This window comes from Podarcis liolepis (genome assembly GCF_965112155.1).
Source record: "Podarcis liolepis genome assembly, chromosome: 9".
NCBI classification, from domain to species: domain Eukaryota; kingdom Metazoa; phylum Chordata; class Lepidosauria; order Squamata; family Lacertidae; genus Podarcis; species Podarcis liolepis.
Window position 1 is genome coordinate 47,243,492 of NC_139564.1, and position 21,813 is coordinate 47,265,304.

At 42.2% G+C, this 21,813-nt stretch overlaps 1 long non-coding RNA gene across 1 annotated transcript; it reads left to right on the forward strand.

Moving 5' to 3' along the window:
* The first annotated feature begins 7,825 nt into the window (after window positions 1–7,825).
* LOC310714767 lies at window positions 7,826–16,770 on the forward strand. Its single transcript, XR_014530055.1, has 4 exons — window positions 7,826–7,945; window positions 9,891–10,012; window positions 11,893–11,962; window positions 16,620–16,770. It is a non-coding gene; the product is annotated as an uncharacterized lncRNA (long non-coding RNA).
* The last annotated feature ends 5,043 nt before the right edge of the window (window positions 16,771–21,813 follow it).

Genomic DNA, 21,813 nt, shown 5'->3' on the forward strand with positions numbered 1-21,813 from the left:
CAACTCCCTCCATTTCTGTTACTTGAGGTTCAGCCACAACCTCCTCCTTTGTCTTCTGCACAACTTGCTCCATTTCTATTACTTGAGGTTCAGCAACAACCTCCTCCTTTGTCTCCTGCACAACTTGCCCTGTCAAAGCAAATTCCTGGATTGGTTCCTGCATGGTTTCTATATAGGTATTCACTGTTTGTCCAAAACTGCTAACTGCAACAGTCATCAAATCCATCTTCTCATGTAGCTGTTCCAGTAAAGCACTTGTCTTGCAAAAAGCAAGCACTAAAACTTCTGGGCACATTCTTATTCAAGGTCAAATGTCTGGTTCTCACGATCTTTAATCTCCACAGCTGTAGAATTCCCCAGATCGACTCCAGCAACAGTTTCACAAACTCCCTCTAGAGGGAACAATTTCTGTTTGTATCCGTCTTTTTAAAAGCACATCCAGCAACAAATTTCCTTTTGTTTTTCAGATATTTTGTTCCTTTTAAGTGCAAAAGGAAACATTGGAATCAATATGTTTCTCTTTTTTAAGTATCTGTCAAAAAACGTTTTCTTCACAGTCAATGAACTTCCCCAAAGCGTCTGTCTCTGACACCCCTTCCCAGGTTCAAGACGGTGGAAATTTATCTTTATTTACTCTCTCTCCTGCAGGTTTAAACAGTCTAAGATTTCCCCCCTCTTCTCCTGCTTCCAAGAGGGGTTTGGTAGTTTTAACTGATGGAAATTTAGTCCTTTACAAACGATTTTCCAGACTTTAGCTTGCAATGTCTTTGCTTCAATCTATTTACAAAAGCGGAAGGCGGACTTCCTGTTTAGACCTTCCCGCTTCGGTGCCAAATTAAGATGTTTCATAATCCAATTTTCCATTCTACTCACGGGTAGTTGTTTAAAGTCCAATTGTCCACAGGAAAAAGTCAGCGCTCTCCGGCAACAGCAATGAGGCAATGCGGCTTCACTCCGTGAAAAGAGCAGTCGATTCAAAGCACCGTGCCGCTCACCCCACGTTGCTCCGGATCCCCGAAACCTGGTTTCCCCGCGAGTAGGGGAGGCGCTAAAAGTGCCGGCCGAATCCCACGTCCACAGGCTTCTCCCGCCTGTGGTTTTTAGTGGGTCTCCACCTCGCCGTGGCGGTCCAGACCTTAGTTTCACGAAGCAGATTCCTCCCGGTCAGAGGAAATCCACCATTGCCGGAGGCGCTAACCCGGAAGTCTGGACTGTTCCATTGTCAAACATCTCTTACCATCAGAAAGTTCTTCCTGATGTTTAGCTGGAATCTCCTTTCTTGTAACCATTGGTTCGAGTTCTACCCTCCAGAGCAGGAGAAAACAAGCTTCTTCCCTCTTCCATGTGACAGTCCTTGAGATATTTGAAGATGGCTATCGTATCTCCTCTCAGTCCCTCTTTTCCAGGCTAAACACACCTAGCTTCATTCACCATTCCTCATAAAGCTTGGTTTCCAGACCCTTGATCATCTCAATTTCCCTTCTCTGAAACATTCCAACTTGTCAACATCCCCATAAAGAGAGTGACTCCTAGGCACTAGTAGAAGAACTTCCAGCTCTATCAACTTAAAGAACATTTAGCTGCTTAGCCAAGACTCAACTAATTTTCCTATTATTATTATTATTATTATTAAGAAATCTATCACTCCGTTCTTTGAAGTGATATACAACAGAGTGTTCTGTGACTCTTTGAATGTATATGCCTGTGAGAGCATTATGTCATTTAGAATCTCAGGATGTTCATTCAAATTAGACCCCTTACTCTACAATCCCTGGATGGTTAGCTAGCAATGCCAGTCTGTAAGTTGAGTCTTTGGACAAGAGAAAGACATACAGCCAGCGGAAAAATACAGAGGTGGCTTTTATCATTTCTGAACAACTAAAAATAATGGGCTTTTACACAAACAGATGGGCAGCTGCAAGGAAAATTTGTCCATCAGAGAATTCTATTCTTGGAAAGATATTGCCCATTTTTGATTTCTTGCAGTATAAACCATATTGATTTTTTTGCTGTCTTAATGCTCAAAGTATTGCACAATATCTAAGATACAGTACGTTGACCTAAATGGCTTTTTTCTTTTCTTTTTACATCACCACAAACTAGGGTGGAAAGAAAAGATGGGAAAAGCTCATCAGTTTTTCATGTATTTGCAAGTTAAAAGTTTTATAGCAAATGTGCAACATAGTGCAGAGAGAAATTGTAAATGGATAATGAAGAAACCTCTTACCGGAGCCCAAAATATCCTTCAGGCTGACATGTTACTTTGCTTGTGAAAATATAGGTAGGTTCCATGTGGATTCCAGCAGCTGCCAAAAGTGGCCAGTGAAATATCTGAAAGTCCTAACATATAGATGATTATAAAAAGTACTTTCCTGCACTTTCCTGTCATAGAACCTCTGCTTGATTGAAGAATGTGCAGCAGAGTCAATACAAAGGAAAAGTGACTTGCCAGCATGCCTCATGCTTGCTTCAGTTACACTGTCTTTTATCAGAGCTTCTGAGTGGAACTGATTCCATTGGGACTTGAATTCAGCATTCAGTTTTGCTTGGGAACTCTCATTGTGGCCTCCTGAATGGAACCAATCCCAGCTTGCAAGGAACTGGAGGTTCTCTATACCTGCTCTAAGATAATCAACTTACCAGCAAGGTGTTCCTCTATTCCCATCTTGGGCTTCAGCTCCCTCTTTGCATCATTTATTCTGTTATCACTAGGTTGGACACGGTTTTCCTTTTGGGTGAAGACAGAGGCAAAGGAGGTGTTGAGCAGTTCTGCCCTCTGTCACCAATAGCAGTTCTTCATCTTCTCCATGCAGAGGACCTACTATTTGCTTGTTCTTCCTCTTACTTCAAACATAGCTGAAGAAAGCTTTATTATTTTTAACCTCTCTCCTGTAGGACCAACAAGAAAGAAACACTAGTCCCAAATCTTAGCTTAAAATTATGGAACTGTAAATTTGATGTCTGTAGTTGTGATCAGATTGTTTTTGAGCAAATTCTCCCTGCCCTTCAATTTCATTTAGAATGTCAGTCTCCGCAGGTGCTAAAATTAACATTTGATTATGGCATGTCATCTTTAATATTTCAATAATTAATGTAAGTTGTAACAGGAATGAAAAAATATAGGAATGTACTAATTGTTTAAAGGCAATCAGTTAACTGGCTCCTCTTTCATGCAATTACAGTTAAGATGGCTGAAGGATATTCTTATAGTTCAACAAGATGAGGAAGCTTTGAAATATGAGAGCACAGGATGAAATTTAAACTACTTGTTGACATATGACCAAAGGGTTTCTTCAAAAGACTGACAGACGAATATTCCCCTTTGTGTATACCTGTTTTTATTTCTTTGGAAAGTGTCTGATTTGATGAGAAGCCAGACTCCTTGAATTCACTAGAGCAGAATTATACTAATGTTAGAGATCAGCTATAGAAGTCATGTTTCACAGCTGTCTTTGTCCAGAAGTTGATGTGTATCCTGTCAGAGAAGATAACACAACAAATAAGACACTTTGGGTGGTATTCAACCAAGTTTTACTTAGTTTATGAATTTCAGTGGGTCTGCTCTGTGTAAAACTTAGTTGAATATCATCATTTGATTCACAGTAGTTTTCATAACATTTTCCCCCTGCAGACTAGTCATTGGGCACATACAGGTCTCCACTGTACTGTCCATTAAGCTCTGAGTAGTTGCTACAATGCTGGGGGATGCTCAGTGCATATGAGAACCCTTTCCTCACAACAGAAGTGAATTAGGAATGTCCAACTTGCACAAAGCCCACTGTACATATTAGAGGCTTAAAGCAGTATGGTTCTAGTCCCGAACTGTGTGCTGAGACTAGAATAGGGTAGAACCTGACTTCTAGACTTTGTTTGGTAGTATGCATAACCACTAAGGTACAATCAAATGTATGTTTACACAAAAGTAAATTCTATGTTTAAGGCAGCTTACTCCCTGGCAAGTGTTTTAGGATTGGAGCCTTCAAGTGCAAAGCTGCTTGAGAAATGTTTGTTTTCATATGTTCTGCTATGTAAGCACTAGTTCACACATGCATGTTTTTTGTTTGATGCACACATAGGAAAACAGCGTTGGATCCAGGTTTAGTCACACATGGAGGTATACCCCTCAAATCAATGGGATTTAGTCACGACTAGCTTAAGTCCCATTAATTTCAGTGAGTCTGTTCAAAGCATGACTACATCTAGATCCAATCACAGACATTGTGCTTCATCACAGATCACATCAAGCACTGTGATTCTCAGCAGAGTCCGTCCACACATTCAAACTGCTGGGCTTTAAATGCAGAGAAACCAATTGAGAGACAAGACTGTGTAAACTAGTTTTGAACCCACCACTGTTTGGTACAGGCATAGAAGAGGAGGCACAAGGTAAGGGGATCTTCCCCAATAATGCTGATTAAGATCCATTTTGTGTATTTTCAAGGAAATACATCATTGAGGTATAGATTAGTGAGAATTAGGTCCTAGAGTAGCATTCAGTGTATGAGATTAGAGCAGTAGTTATGTTCCTTGACTGGCTGCATGGGAAAACCCTACCTTGCTTCATGAACTTAATGGCCACTTTTAACACACTGCACATGACTGCTCTGCAGTGTAACAGTGCATGCTTTCACTCTCTCCCCATGGATTGTTACAATGTAATCCTTGTAGATTAAAAAAAAATCAAATCAAACCATTCTACTCTGAATGGATTAATGAAACATCTGAAATTAAATCCCTCTTAACCACTGATTGAAATGAATAGTTTGAGCTAGAGAATGGGAAACATCTACTTTGTCATTACTCTTTTAAATTAGCAATAAAGGAAATTAACAGAAGGCAGTCATAAAGCATTTCCCTAAGGAAGAAACCAGCTTCTGTATTGGTCCTCGTTTGCCCTGCAGATGTGCAACTGATATCTCATGGAAAGGAAAAAAACAGTGGGAGAACAATTTTATGCAAAAGAGCAGCCCCTGAAGTAAGAGTTAAGAACTTTCCCTCCCCCCCTCCTGCTGCTTCTCTGCTCTTAAAGTCCCCCTCCCCAAGGCATTGTTGCTCTTTAACATTGATGTCACAACACCATCAAGTTCCTAAGAATGTAGTCTGTGGTTACCACCAAGTGTCTGTAATTTCACAGAATCCTTCTTTATTTCAAGATACAGAAAGAGCTTGTGGCATCACAATGACATGTATGTATGATGTTGATGGTGGATAGCCTGGAAATCCAAACATATCCTTCAAGATTCCATAATAAATTACTGAGTGTGCTGTGGTAATGAATATCCATTTAGTCTCTAGTATGATTATATGGTAGGTGATAAATCCAAGCTGTGCCTTTATCATAAGAGAGAGAGCCAGTGTGGTGTAGTGGTTAAGAGCGGTAGTCTCGCAATCTGGGGAACCGGATTCGTGTCTCCGCTCCTCCACATGCAGCTGCTGGGTGACCTTGGGCCAGTCACACTTGGGCCAGTCACACTTCTTTGAAGTCTCTCAGCCCCACTCACCTCACAGAGTGTTTGTTGTGGGGGAGGAAGGGAAAGGAGAATGTGAGCCGCTTTGAGACTCCTTAGGGTAGTGATAAAGTGGGATATCAAATCCAAACTCTTCTACTCTTCTTATAAGTGGAATCTAACCATGTCTCAAAAAGAACTGAAGTCCACTTATAAAGATATCTCCTCCACCACCTGGTTAAAACTTACAATGTTTTCCTTGAACACTGTGTATTAACTTGACATTCCAAACAAATGTCCAACATATGTAGTATAAGGCTAAACATGTTTACTGGGAAGTAAATTAAATATAGATTTCTATGCAAGTGTGCATAGGACTTGTGGCTTACTTAGAGATAAGTATACATAAGAACACAGCCTATAGTTTTACTGGAGTTGATGCCCTCTCTTTGGAGATTAGAAACGTCCTGACAGGAGTTAAGAGTGTTTCCTGCAGATGTGCTCTGGTTATGGAATCACATTCCTAGGTACCACCACTGTTATTTTCTGGGTGCTGGGGGAAGTCTGTTGTGTTCTTTTGGTGGTAAGTACTACTCCCTCCTTTCTGTTTCATTTTCATTGTTTCTAATTCCTGTTGCCTTTTGCAGCTTTCAGAAACCATGTTTGGTTGAAGGACAGAGTAAATTTTAACAAATTCTATTCTGCTCAGCAGAATAACAATTTCTTCAGAAAGCAGGCCTATTATTGTTCATTTGATAAGTTGTGAGCCACTTTGGGCACAAATTTGTGGAGAAGCATACAAATAAACCGATGACATGAGATGCTCAGGGCTGAAGCAAGGAGAAGTCCTGCCCTGCCCAGCTAGCTTTCTTTCTTTCTTTCTTTCTTTCTTTCTTTCTTTCTTTCTTTCTTTCTTTCTTTCTTTCTTTCTTTCTTAATTATTTTTATTGGTTTTTACAAATATTTTCCAGCATAGCATCATTTTTATATAACAACAAATAAAACATTTGGCTATATAAGCCTGAGACTTATACAGTGGTACCTCGGGTTACATACGCTTCAGGTTACATATGCTTCAGGTTACAGACTCCTCTAACGCAGAAATAGTGCTTCAGGTTAAGAACTTTGCTTCAGGATGAGAACAGAAATCGTGCTCCGGCAGCGCGGCAGCAGCAGGAGGCCCCATTAGCTAAAGTGGTGCTTCAGGTTAAGAACAGTTTCAGGTTAAGAATGGGCCTCCGGAACGAATTAAGTACTTAACCTGAGGTACCACTGTATAGGGAAGTCTCAAAGCCCTGCCCAGCTTTCATCCAGTTTGCAGCCCTCTGTCCCTTGTGGGTGAAGCTTTGAAGTGTGTCAAATGGGCATTTCTGTCCAGCTAGAGGCTCCCTGTGTGACTTAGTCCCCTGCATAATCAGATCTTTGCCTTCCAACTCATCATGAGAGGAGCTGTAAATGATATGAAGGTGATGTGTGACAGGAGATGGGACTTGGAAGTCACGAACCCAAGAAACAAAGATCCAAGAGGAAATAGGAATGTGAGTGACTTCCAAGTCCCAAGCCTTTGCATTTTTGCATGCAACATGCAACATTTCTCCTTTGGCTAACAAATATGCACATTGCCACAATACAGGTGTGTAATTAGTGTAGATGGGGTAGGGGGTGGGGATTTCTGGGAAAGGGAAATGTCATATGGGAAGCTGCCCATAATATGTTGTAAATTGCTTCCTTCCACAAGACATTTTATTGAACACTTATTTCATCACTAATTTCCCCCTTTGAGTTTTTAATTTGCGAATGATGTTTTCATAAGCATTTCCATTTTTTCAAGCAGGTGAAATAAAACCAGTTCATATTACCAATAATTTGCTAAATATTATTGTTGCCTGTCTGACTTAATTTCACTTTGCCATTTATGCAGTTGTGTGCATTTTGAACAGCTAAGCTACCAATAACCTTTGAAAGGCCACTAGAGATGAAATGTTCTCTGTGGGAAATTCTCTTTCGCTTCTTATTGCTTGTCTTTAAAACTTTATTAAGATTCTTTGTGAAAGAGGAAATTAATTATTCTGTATTAACATTTTATCTCAAACATCACCTAAACAATGTCTTCTTTTCTAAGGGAAGTACCGTATTTTTTGCTCTATAAGACGCACCAGACCACAAGACGCACCTAGTTTTTGGAGGAGGAAAACAAGAAAAAAAATATTCTGAATCTCAGAAGCCAGAACAGCAAGAGGGATCGCTCTACAGTGATCCCTCTTGCTGTTCTGGCTTCTGGGATAGCTGTGCAGTCTGCATTTGCTCCATAAGACACACACAAATTTCCTCTTACTTTTTAGGAGGGAAAAAGTGAGTCTTACAGAGCAAAAAATACGGTACTTTCCATAAACTCAAAGGCTGCATTTCTACCTGTCCTCACCATGTTGTTGCTTTGGCAGATGAGGATGGTGTCAGTGGAAACTGGTGCCTATCGGTATCAGATTGACAGATGACAGGTAAAAACAACTAATTCTAGTTGTCCATTCCCCCCCCCCCCAAGATTCTGTCTTCTCAAGTTGATTGAGGGGACCTGATGTGACATCCTGAAATGAAGCATGTGACTTGCAAGGAACCAGCCCCCCCCAATTGACTTGGCCCCTAGGAGCTGGTGTGTATGTTCCCCTCCCCATCTTCCTCTCTGCTGTTGTCTACAATAGCAACACTGAGACTGGGGAGGAAGAAACTGAAAAGCATCTTAGCCCTCTGGTGTCAGGAGTGTGTGCAGAAGCCAGGCCCTGTGACCAGTAGGACTTTGCAGGACTGGGGATTTCCTAAATTTGTTCTGAGGAGGCAAGGCGTGGCTGCACAGGTGAGGACGATTGGTACTCACAGCACCTGGTGGCAAGAGCCAGGAAGGGATATAAGGTCAGCATTTCCCTTTGGCTCTTTGCTACAGCAACATGCTTCCTGCCTTGCTGCATTTGGCTTCTTGACTTCTTGCTTCTTGATCCTCGGATCCTTGGTTTCCTGACTCCTGGCTTCCGGACTCTCATTCCTGCTCCAACCCCGCCGTCCTGCTCCGGGTCCCGACGTTCTCTGCCAGGACTTTGACCACCTGTAAACCGGAAGGCAGGAAAGTGGGGCTGGCTGAGAACAAAGTTTGGTGGTGCAGTGTCCCATTCACCTTAATGGACCAGCCTGCACTGGATGGTGCATATTCATCTCTGTGCCAGTTTCTACCAGAGAAAAGGAATAACAACAACAACAACAACAACAACAACAACAACAACAACAACAACAATTTATTTATACCCTGCCCATCTGGCTGGGCTTCCCAGAAGCACTGGGCGGGGGCCTCCTCTGCAGGAGAGGCTGCAACCATGCCCTTGGCAGATAGTTTTGCTGCTGATAGGAAGCAGCACAAACCCCCACAATGCACAAAGTTTTATTTTCCTTTAACACAGGAGACAGGTGAAGGGCCTTTCCTAGCTCTAACAAGTGATCCCCATGCAGGTTACTCTTTCCTTTCGGGACTGTGAAGGGATTTGTGTACTGGCAGAAGAGCGAAGTGGTTCCTTATCTATTTGTGGGGTTTCTTTTAGCTTTCTTATGAAAGACTCTAAAGATTGTGGTTTTTAAGAAAGCATTTTCTCAGAAAGCTTTATCTTTTTTGAAACAAGGATGCTTAGGGTGAGCTGAGGGGAGTTTGCCCATCTGTACTGACTGCATGGCATCTGACAAGGTGGCTCTCTAGATTGCTTTCTTGGGGCCCTGGGATCCCTTGTTTGGTACTTGATAGACCTGGACCTCCAAAGGTCAGATTTAATAAAGAAAAGCTGCAAATAGAATGAAGGTCTTGCCTAAAATCTGACCATGGTATTGTCGTCGATTCAGATAATATGAATCTGTTATGTGGACATAACAAAATGGTGCCTCATTAACTCACCAAGAAAAGATAAGATGTGTTTGCATTCTTCCTTAATAGAGTATTTGAAAGATTTAGTTTTGTTTTGGGGTGTTGTCGCTGTTTCTGCAGAGGGAGTATAGCTGAAGAAAGCAACACTTTTAATCATCATAGCTAGCAGCAAACATGCCCGGTATTTATCTGCAAAAAGTGATTCATCAAGTGTGAACAGCACTGGGAGTTTTATAATGACAGCGATGGTGAATGTTTACATTCTACCTCTTTAGAGTTTGCAGTTTCTAAATCCCTAAGTGCTTGATGGAAACAGTGATATGTGGCATGGTTAGTACAGCAATCTTCTAGAAATAGAATGTGACAATCAATGCATAACGGTACGAAATTATATTTAGCAGGCTCTTTTAGTAAACAAGCAATGAGGGTTTGGCGTCATGGCTGCATTTGGCGGGCGGCGGTGGGGAGAGGTAAGATGAGGCATGTCCATTTACATTTAAGGCTGTGTCAAAGTGATCATAGCATTTTGGTTTATTTTCATGAAGCTTCTGGCCAGAGATGTAGGGAGGAAACACCATAATTGCCCTTCATGCAGAAGTTCAGGATCTTTACAACTCAGGCACTGGAGCGGGCATTGGAGGATAAAAACCATTACAGCAAAAAGCAAGTAACGAACTCCTAAAGTGAAGTCCAAAATCTCTGGATCATTCTTGCCTATTCACAAATGTCATACCACTGCAGCATTGTTGAACTTTAAGAAGGTAACAGCTAATGTTTATGTGCTCACTCACCCACCTCTGCTGTTGCCAGGGCATTTCAAAATTCAGTATGAAATTCAAACAGTTTTGAGAACTGCTAGGAACTTTTTGGTAAGCTTTGGGAGGTAGCAGGTGGGGAAGCTGGGAAGGAGTTTGTTCCTTTGTTGCAATATATATTCACCACTATCAATTTACATGCTACCTTTCCACAATAAGCCATGTTCCAAGAGGTCTCACAATGTCATAACATTTTACACAATTCTGTAACAGTTATAAGATATAATGGAATTTAAGCAGTCACATAAACAATGAACTAATGAAAATATCTCACACTAACAAAGATACAGTGAAATTAAACAATCCACTGAATATTCATAATAGGATTGACACTAACAAATCCACTGAATATTCATACTAAGGTCTGACAACAACATTACCCAGATTAACAGCAAAAGTATTACATTTCCCGAAGTAAATCTTGTCCCAGGAAAAACCCCAATCAATAGCCCACCCCGATGGTCTCTAGATATCCTGGACAGCAGAAGTAGCCTTTGTAGCTGGAGACAGTCAAGGTCTTCAGAGGTCAGGTGGAAGGCAGCAGAGAAGCAAGGAGCGAGGTCTTGCAAGACTAGCAGAATTGCAGTGCAGGTATTATTATTTTTAGATCACATTAAGGTTTTGGAAAGGTGGAATAGATATGCTTTTAAAAAAACCAATAGCACAATCATTGGCATGTTTACTAGGAAGGAGTTTTGCTTACTCTCTGCTCTTCCAGTAAGTGTGTTTTAAGACTGAATCCCAAGGCACTGAGTTTTGAACTTCTGAGTTGCAATGTATAGGACTGTGCTGCGTGATTGTTCTGTGCATTGTAACATGACCCAAAGAAGCAACCCAGAGAAATGACAGCAATGAAGAGTGCTTCTTAGCTATAAAGTCTGGGAACGTGAAAGTTCCTGGCAATTTTGTAAACAAGGAGCCTCTTATGATGAAATCTTGATGCTTTTTCTTTTTTAGCTCTAGAGTACTTTCAAGATGCACTACAAGTGCCTGAATGGAATATTAAGCTTCTTTTTCTTTTTCTTTTCTCTTTTCTTTTCAGTTTTGTACATTGTGTTGTTAGGCACATAAACTGAAGTAGACAAAATGATAAGAAACAACAATGGCACAACGTTACATTTCTTTTTTGTTTTCTATTCTCTCCTTCAGCTTCAGGGGTCAGAGAGGTAAAGAGCAGGATGCTTTAGCAAAACATTCTGTTCTCATACTTTTTTGTTGGGAAAAATAGGTAGAGGAAAACAAAGATAGTAGAGATTGCCAAGGGAAAAAAATGAGGCCAAGGAGATCTTATGAATCATCCATGGATTTTCTTGTTCCTAAGCAAAACCCCAAAGGTATGTCCCCCCGTTTTATAATGTTGTTGTGTAAAGACCATTTCTCCTTGCAGTAAGTGCTAAAAGTGCTACAGGATCTGATAGCCATGGTATGTGGGAACATGTACTTCTAGGCATGCCAAATCGTTTTTTAAAAATGGAATGTTACTTTTTTGTAAGAAAGTACATGAACATGAAAAAAGTAGAAAGTAAGTGTGTGTGTGTGTGTGTGTGTGAGAGAGAGAGAGAGAGAGAGAGAGAGAGAGAGAGAGAGAGAGAGAGAGAACCCGCACACCAGCCTTTGTGCTTTTATTTTAAATAACTAACTGGTTTGGGGGAGTACATGAAGAGAACCGCAGCAGCAGCAGCCCTCACTGCCTCTCAGGACTCATTATATTTTCACTTTGTTTACTCCTAAGTGTCAGTCTGACCCAAGCAATACCAGAATATTAAACTGCAGAAGAAAACAAAGCAGAAATATTATATAAGGTAAGAAGAAATCAGATTATGGGAGCATAATTCAGATCATTCTTTGTATATTCAACTTTCCTTTCTAATTAAGCCTTGCAAGTTTGATTATGACTTTTAAGATTGTTTCCCTGGGAGGTTGCAAAGAGGGAATCACTGGAGAAGAAAAGGATAGAGTGTTCTGTGAAAGTGAAGGAAGATGAGGAAGTAATATGGGAAAGAAAGAAAAGAGGGAGACCTTGTTGCTGCTGCTGCCACATCCCCTGACCCAGGGATTATGAGAGAGAAGCTGCCATTTTGAAAGAACTGATGCAGATTTGAAATGATTGAGCCCTGTTTCTAATGGATAAAGATGGGTGGGTGTGTAGGAAGCAGACAGATGGTGTTCTATGGGTCATTGGTTCATGACAGAGCAATATTTTGAGAGCATGGCATCTATCAGGCACTCCTTAGGTCTCATTAATTTGCTCACAGGAGTGCTGGGACCATGACCCAGTTGGGATCCTCCGAAGATATAAAATGAACTAAATGGAAATATGGGATCCCAAGGGTTATCCAGTCCATCCCCCTGCAAAAGAACTAAATTGAACCAAATTGTGGGTGCCTTCACAACATCTTGTATGTGTAAAATGGCTATTTGATGTGCATGGTAATTTCTGGCTTGCCTCATTTGCTTTGGCTGTTTGTAATCAGGTGCAGATGATCATTTCCTTTTTAGTCTGGATTTGTTGTTGTTGTTTAGTTGTTTAGTCGTGTCCGACTCTTCGTGACCCCATGGACCAGAGCGCGCCAGGCACTTCTGTCTTCCACTGCCTCCCGCAGTTTAGTCAAACTCATGCTGGTAGCTTCGAGAACACTATCCAACCATTTCGTCCTCTGTCGTCCCCTTCTCCTTGTGTCCTCCATCTTTCCCAACATCAGGGTCTTTTCCAGGGAGTCTTCTGTTCTCATGAGGTGGCCAAAGTATTGGAGTCTCAGCTTCAGGATCTGTCCTTCCAGTGAGCACTCAGGGCTGATTGCCTTAAGAATGGATAGGTTTTTTTTAGTCTGGATTATGTTCCTATTAATCCCATATTTTCATTGGTAAAATGTTGGAGAGTGCTGCGGGTATCCAACTTGATTAATATCAATTCCTCTTTTATATTTTTTTGATCATCATACAGAAGCCACTAAGGATGGTGTTGAAACTAACCACTACATGTAAATTGAGAATGAATCTTGGAATTGTGCTAGGACATCAAATAATATTTCCATCGTTTAGAGTGGCAGCAGTGGGGAAGATAGCAAAATCCCCCCCCCATCATCAAAGGGCTCACAGACAAGACACTTACAAAGGGAGCAGAAGTGTGCAATGTGTACTAATGGAAGGACTTCCTCACCATTGAAACACATTGAGCTATTCTTGCATTGCTGACACAACATGGAGAGCAACTGTTTTTGAGCTCTCATATAGAATATTCAGCATATAGAATATTCACCCCCTAGAAAAAGGTCATACACATTACATTGCTACTCACTTGCTCATTATAAACTGAGTTGTGCATCACTAGAGATCATTTATTTCTCACATTTGTGTTCCTTGCTTTCTTGAATGAGCTCAGGGTCAACCATATGGAGGTTATTTTGCTTTGTTTGCTTTAGTTAAAATTATTTAGATCTCATATGGAGCAAAATTTGCCAAAGCCATTCTCAGCAACCCAGTGACTTAGGGGAAGTACACTGGAACTACTGAATCCTGGAATATATACAGTGGTAACTCTGGTTAAGAATTTAATTTGTTCAGGAGGTCCGTTCTTAACCTGAAACTGTTCTTAACCTGAGGTACCACTTTAGCTAATGGGGCCTCCTGCTGCCGCTGCACCGCTGCTGCGCAATTTCTGTTCTCAACCTGAAGCGAAGTTCTTAACCCGAGGTACTATTTCTGGGTTAGCGGAGTCTGTAACCTGAAGCATCTGTAACCTGAGGTACCACAGTATTGAATTGGGACAACAAATCAATTAGGAAATAAACTTCCAAATTTCCACACATTAAGATAGAAAAAAGGGGTAGATGGAAGAGAAATGCTGTATTTTAAAAGAATTCTAAAGCCCCAAACAAAGCATTATTGTGAGAGGCTATATTCTAGTATAGCTAAGGCAGCCCCCTCCCTTTTAAAGTATTTGTTTTCATTTATTTCATAAAATCTACTTATTTCATAAAATCTACTTACTGATTGATAGAGCAACAATTGGAGGTGGGTGAATGCTAAGATACAAACATTTTGTTAAAAATAAATAAAAACGTGAATGAAACTGGAATTGGTTGGGAAAGGATAGAAAACAAAGAGAAGTTGAACAAATGCCACCCAATTCCACCAAACACTTGCTAAGAGACAGCGTTTAAAAAGCCATTTAAGAGTTCACCTCTGTAAACACCACAATTTGAAAATGTTGGGTGGAGTGAGATCATTCTACGCCTCCTTTAGCTCCTCTCCTCTCCACCCTCTGGTTTTCTTCTTATACAGTGTTGTAGTTAATTATTGCAACATTTTGGAGACAGTCTCGCTGGCTTTCTGAGAGACTGTTTGGAACTACAAATCACTACAGATCAATTGGGGACAACCCGATCCACTCTGTAGCAATTTGCAGCTGTTTCAACAAAATCAAGATGAGGCACAAATCAGCCCAATTCCGTTCAGCCCAAATGCATGTACTGCTGATCTCTGGGCAATCTGGAATTCTCCATAACTGGAGGACAGGTTTACACAGAAGAATGGTGCACATAAGGTTCTCAACACCAGACACCCGCATGCAAAACGTGGATATTTGGAACAGAGCCAGGAAAGCCACACATTATATGGGACTGTCAGGGGCTGGGTAGAGGAGGAGTGGTGGAGACCACCTCCCCATCCTAACCCTTCCAGGGAGAAGGAAGACGAAAACAGTAAAGATTTACAACAGTGGTTTGCGGGAGGTCACAGCTCAGAGGCAAATGAGGGGGGAATGTCGGGAAATAATGGGAGAAGAGGAGCAGGCAGAGCTGGAGTAGCAGCTGGCTGACACGTTTTCACTAGAAGGCATTCCAAACCCATCATCTCCCATCATCTCCAGCACCTTCAGTGCCCAGAGTCCCCTTTCACTTGATTTAAACATGAAGGGGAGTTCTTACAACTCAGATTCTATGGGTTTAAAAGTTGTTGAAATGTCCATATAAATTTATAGTGCGGTGTAGTGGTTAAGAGCGGTAGTCTCGTAATCTGGTGAACCGGGTTCGCGTCTCCGCTCCTCCACATGCAGCTGCTGGGTGACCTTGGGCTAGTCACACTCAGCCCCACTCATCTCACAGAGTGTTTGTTGTGGGGGAGGAAGGGAAAGGAGAAAGTTAGCCGCTTTGAGACTCCTTTGGGTAGTGATAAAGCGGGATATCAAATCCAAACTCTGTTCTTCTTCTTATATCTTATTTAAGTGTTTTTAGTGTGGACTTTCCTTTTTAAAAAACACCCTCTAGCAATAACCTCTTACTGCAGGAACAAGAGCAGAAGTGTACCCACCTGACCACAAAGGATTAGTCCTGCTCAGCCATTTATGGTATTTTATAGTTGTACTATAATTTATAAATCCACATGGGTTCTGCTCATTGGACTCAAGCCATTAAAATAGAGCACTTGAGATCCCCTAAAGGGACACATTATATGAACCTAAGAGAAGTTAGCAGCAGAGGTAAATGGTAAAACATGCAAGAGAAATCTAGTTAAGAGCCTAAAATGTAGCAAACACTCATCAGCCTGACAGGCCCTCTAGCTATATAAAAGAAAAACGCAAGGTTTTGCAATAGATACTATTAAAATGCTGAAAGAAAGCCAGATCTGCCACAGCTTAGCCCCGTGTAGAGCTGAGACAATGCCTACGGGCAATGAATACCCTCAAGTTACTGGAAAGGAGGAAGGTAGGTCATTTGATAAGGTCGGGCCAAGTACAAGAAGCCTTAAAGCCACAGATGTGTTTAAATGAAAATTAAATGGGTTATCTTTGTTTACAATGAAGCCAAGGCAATTCACAAGTTGGGACACCTATTGGAATGAATGGAACAATGTGGTTCTGCACAAATGAATTTGATGAGAATTTCATTTCCTGAATGTCCAGATAAACTTCCAAGTTGAGTGTATAAATAATTCCAGAACTATAGTCAGAGCCTGGAATTATCAAGAGCTTCTGCCCTTGATGTATTGGATGATATAATGGACTCACATCGATGTAAAGGTAAAGGTAAAGGCACCCCTGACCATTAGGTCCAGTCGTGACCGACTCTGGGGTTGCGGCGCTCATCTCGCTTTATTGGCCGAGGGAGCTGGCGTACAGCTTCCAGGTCATGTGGCCAGCATGACTAAGCCACTTCTGGGGAACCAGAGCAGTGCACGGAAACACCGTTTACCTTACCGCCGGAGCGGTACCTATTTATCTACTTGCACTTTGATGTGCTTTCGAACTGCTAGGTAGGCAGGAGCTGGGACCGAGCAACGAGAGCTCACTCCGTTCCAGGGATTCGAACCACCGACCTTCTGATCGGCAAGTCTTAGGCTCTGTGGTTTAACCCACAGCACCACCCACGTCCCACCCACATTGATGTACTTCCACTCAAAACTATGTATAGGTCTCTTGTGTTAGCCCTAACATGGTAAATTTGGTTTCTCATTCTCCAGGGTTGATCTGACAATCTACGACCACATTCCATCTTATCTGAAATTTGGTGGCATCTCCATACACAAACTGATCACTTGCTTTTCTCAGAATCGGATCTGTTGTTGAAAGGGAAGTGGGGAGGACTAGTATTCCTTACATAATATCCCATGCATAATTAGCTCGTTTTTAAAAGTAATATATTTTTAACAATAAATTGAAATTTTGACTTTTGCTTTATTGATTTAATATTAAATGTCTCGAGAAAGCAGTGGAACTCAGTGGCAAAGCATCTGTCTTGCATGCAGTGGTCCCAAGTTCAATCCCTGATGTGTTTCCAAGTAGGACTGGGAGAAACTCTTGCTTGATACCCTGGAAAAGTGTTACCAGTCCGAGTGGGCAATTCTGAGCTAGATGGATGAGTGGAGTCAGTAAAAGACAGCTCCCAATTCTCCTTTTTTCTCCAAAAGAAACATTCAATAACTGGTTGATTTGAGAGGAATGCCTACATCTCTGTAGGAACACATACTTGAATATGGTGCTGATTTGAATTCTCTCATTCTTTCCTTTCTCCATCCTTATATTCCACCTTTCTATGAAATGAAATGTTCACGCTGGCTCACAGCAGAAGTAAAAACACACAATCATAAAACAATTGGTGTCAGTAAATCACAGAAATGTTGTTAAGAACTACTTAAAGATAGCAGCAGCATAAAAACATACCATGAAGGAAACTCTATGAAGTCTTGATGGAATAAAATACAGTGGAAGAGCATAGGAGTTGGCAACTTGTGGTTGCCCTTATGCTGATGGAGTACAGCTCCCATTGGCCATACTGGCATTTTATAACTCAGTATTGCAATTTGGAATCCCAAGTTGCTTGTTTCCCTCTTCCTTTTTTTAAAAAAATAACATTTATTACTTTTCCAACAATTTAAACACTACAAGAAAAAAAAGAACAATACAATACAATACAAAAACACTACAGAACACTAACACATTAAACTAGCAAAACAAAACAAAAAACACATCAAACAATTTCAATATCTTATCTTTCATTCACTTATTTCAACGACCTCCTCACACCTCTTTTTTTGTATTCCACTTCTGTTAATTGTTTCAGCAATTCCTTTCCATCTTCCTCTGTTTTCTATCCTATATTTATCTTAACACATTCTAACCTTATTTTTTCCTTTAATACTCTATTTATTTATACTTAGTTCCTTATAACATTTCTACTAAAGCCATATAACTTCATTTCAACATTTTTCTAACATTCATTAATTTTACAGTATTTCTGTAAATAGTCTTTAAACTTTTTCCAGTCTTCTTCCACCGACTCTTCTCCCTGGTCTCGGATTCTGCCAGTCATTTCCGCCAGTTCCATATAGTCCATCAACTTCATCTGCCATTCTTCCCGGGTGGGTAAATCTTGTGTCTTCCAATACTTCACGATAAGTATTATTGCTGCTGTTGTTGCATACATAAAAAAAGTTCTATCCTTCTTTGGCACCATTTGGCCGACCATGCCCAGGAGAAAGGCCTCTGGTTTCTTCAGGAATGTATATTTGAATATCTTTTTCATTTCGTTATAAATCATCTCCCAGAATGTCTTAATCCTTGGGCATGTCCCCCAAAGGTGAAAGAATGTACCTTCAGTCTCATTACATTTCCAACATTTATTGTCGGGCAAATGGTAAATTTTTGCAAGCTTGACTGGTGTCATGTACCACCTATAAATCATTTTCATTAAATTTTCTCTTAGGGCATTACATGCCGTGACTTTCATACCTGTGGTCCATAACTGTTCCCAGTCAGCCATCATTATGTTATGTCCAACATCTTGTGCCCATTTAATCATAACTGATTTCACCATTTCATCCTGAGTGTTCCATTTCAACAGCAAGTTATACATTCTTGACAAATTCTTGATTTTTGGATCTAACAATTCTGTTTCCAGTTTTGATTTTTCCACCTGGAAACCAACTTTTTTGTCCAAATTGTATGCCTCCATTATTTGGTAATAATGGAGCCAATCTCGCACTTTGTTTTTCAATTTTTCAAAGCTCTGCAATTTTATTCTGTCTCCATCTTGTTCCAGAATTTCCCAATATTTCGGCCATTTGGCCTCCATATTGAGTTTTTTCTGTGCCTTCGCTTCCATTGGTGACAACCATCTTGGGGCTTTCTTTTCTAACAAATCCTTATATCTTATCCAAACATTAAACAATGCTTTTCTAACAATATGATTTTTAAAGGCTTTATGTGCTTTTACCTTACCGTACCACAAATATGCATGCCAGCCAAATGGCTTGTTTCCCTCTTCCTTTCTCCTTTTCCTCCAATTTTAATGTTTACTGCATTGTGACCCTATGCATTGTGGGTACAGCATCTTGAAAAATTCTCTGTGTTTATCCATTAATTAATTTAAAGTCCTGGTACTTTCTTTCCCCATTGTTGGTAAAGCAACTTGGGGGCAAAGGAATGATTTTGAACCCCAAAGTGGCCAATGGGGGAAAGAGCCAACTTGACAGCCCCTTCTTCCTTTTGCCTGCATGTCCATTAAAAAAATCTTTATACCTTCCTGTGATATACACAGAAGTCTGATGAGGAGCCCCCATGCCCAGGCTCATTGGGGCAGGGCATGTCTACGGGCCTGTGCCCCACTCATGAATGAAACTGAAGGATCTCCTGGGGTCATGTAATTTTAGCTTATGTGCAGTGTAACTTACTTCCTGGTAAATTTGCTTAGTACTGCTAATGCACATAATCAAACACACATACAAAATGCTCTTGAAATCTATACAGAACAAGAAAACATGATACTACAACACAATCCTGTACATATCTCTGCAAAAGGAAGCCATGTTGAGTTTGATACAGTTTATTACCCATTAAGCTGATATAGGGTTACACCATTAGACTCTGTGCCTCTCACTTTGCTACCACAATGTACTCAATTAAACCTTCTGGCCTTGTTTAGATTCTTTATGGCAAACTGTGTACTCAACAGCTCTCAACTCTTTTGATAATAATTTGCTTTACTTTACAAATAATTTGCCTTACTTTGCAAAAGTACGCTTTGCAAAATGCTATAGTAATCACTGTCGAATCCTGACCTTGCTCATCTGCAAAATTGCATAATTAAAAAGAGTGAAATTATACGTGCAGCTGAAAAGCTTGTGCATTCATGAAGGATCAAATAAATGACTCTTCAAAGGTGTACAAATTTCCTTCACATCATGCCACCTTGAGTGTTGTAAAAAATAAAGTGGAAAGGTAGGTTAAAGATTCCCGAACGAATGGATTCAAGTTACAAGAAAGGATTTTCCGACTGAACATCAGGAAAAACTTTCTGACAGTAAGAGCTGTTCAGCAGTGGAACAGGCTCCCACAAGAAGTGGTGGACTCTCCTTCCTGGGCGGTTTTTAAGCAGAGGTTGGATGGGCATCTGTCATGGATGCTTTAGCTGAGATTCCTGCATTGCAGGAAGCTGGACTAGATGACCCTCAGAGGCTTCCAACACTACAGTTCTATGATTTTGTGATATCTTAATCATACTATCATTGTACCAGAGGAGTTGATTTCTCATACTATTATTACTATTGTAAAATGTTTATAAGTGGTAGAAAGAACATGCACTTCTAAACAGTGGGGCCATGGAATGAAAGAGGTAATGAGATTTCTGGGACATATGCATTCAATGTCAAAAGAAACAGACAGTACAGTCATACCTCGTGCTGCATTTGCTTCATGATACGTTTTTTCAGGTTGTGTCCCGCGGCAACCCAGAAGTACCAGAAAGGGTTACTTCCGGGTTTCGCCACTCGCGCATACACAGATGGGCAAAATGACGTCATGCTCATGCGCAGAAGCGGTGAATCGTGACCCACGCATGCGCAGACGTGGGTTGCGTTCTTTTCAGGTTGCAGATGGGCCTCTGGAACAGATCCCGTTCGCAACCAGAGGTACAACTGTATTGGATTTTGTTTTCGTTTTTGAAGTGCCATAACCCATTTACATTATGTCAGTGTTTCCCAACCAGTGTTCCGCGGCACACTAGTGTGCCGCGAGATGTTGCCTGGTGTGCCGCGGGAAAATTAAAAAATTTGAAAGATTTTTTTTTTTAAAGTCAAATTTTCGATTGGGGCGCCGTCACTAGATGACCCCTGGGGTTCCCTCCCTCCCTCCCGCTCTGCGCCTCCCTCCTCCTCCTCCGGGGAGGCCCTTCCTGGCTCTCGGCCAAGGCTTGGCGGCTGCCACTCACTCACTCGCTCGCCCACCCATCCCTCCATCCCTGCACCCAGCCTCTCCCCCTCCGTCCCTGGCGCGGGGGCTGCCGGGATCCGTAGTCCCCTCGCCCTTGGGCTCCGCGCCCGCGCGGGGTGCACGAACTATGTTTCCCAGCGTGGCCTGGCGGGCCGGGCGTTTTGTTTGAAGCGCTCTTCTCCCGGCCATGGAATGAGCGCAGCGGCGGCGGCCAGGCGGGCAGGGGCTCTTCCGCGCAGACCCCGCGCAGCCTGCCTGCGCCCCCGCGGAGATCGGGCGGCAGGATGGAGCCCGGGGATCCCCGCGGAGGCGGAGCGGCGGAGGCGGAGGCTGCCCCCCAGGTAGGGCTGCGTCGGGGGTTTTTTATTTTTGCAATGCTGTATCCGCGCCGGAGGGGACGCATCGGACCGCGGGGAGACCCCTTGGCGGGCGTGCAAGGCAATGCATGCGTGCAGGCGTTGCATGGAGTGCAGTGCAATGCAATGGCAACGTGGCACCCTGCATGCAACTTCCACCGGCGCTCCGGACTTGGCAGGTGAGGGGGGTCCCCAGTGGGCGGCAGAGAGAGCCGGGAGGGCGAAGGGGAGCCGGGGGGGAGCAGCGCTGCTCCCCGAGCCGAGCCCGGGGGGAAACTTCGGCGTCGTTGCGCCGGGTGTTGGAAGCGGAGGCTGGCGGGGGCCCCTCACCTGCAAAACCTGGTCGCCTCTCATATATTTCATGCATTGCATTCATCGCCCACTTTCTCCTCCAAGGAGCTCCCGGGGACGCGCGTGGTTCTCCCCGTGTTATCCTCGCAACAACAGCCCTGTGAGGTGGGTCAGGCGAGTGGCCCAAGGGAGCACCCAGGGATTGTCCTGGCCAGGTGGGGTGATTTGAACCCTGCTCTCTGCCCGGTCTTCGTCCTCATTTAGCCCCCACATGTGCATGACTGTGCATGACTGAGGTTTT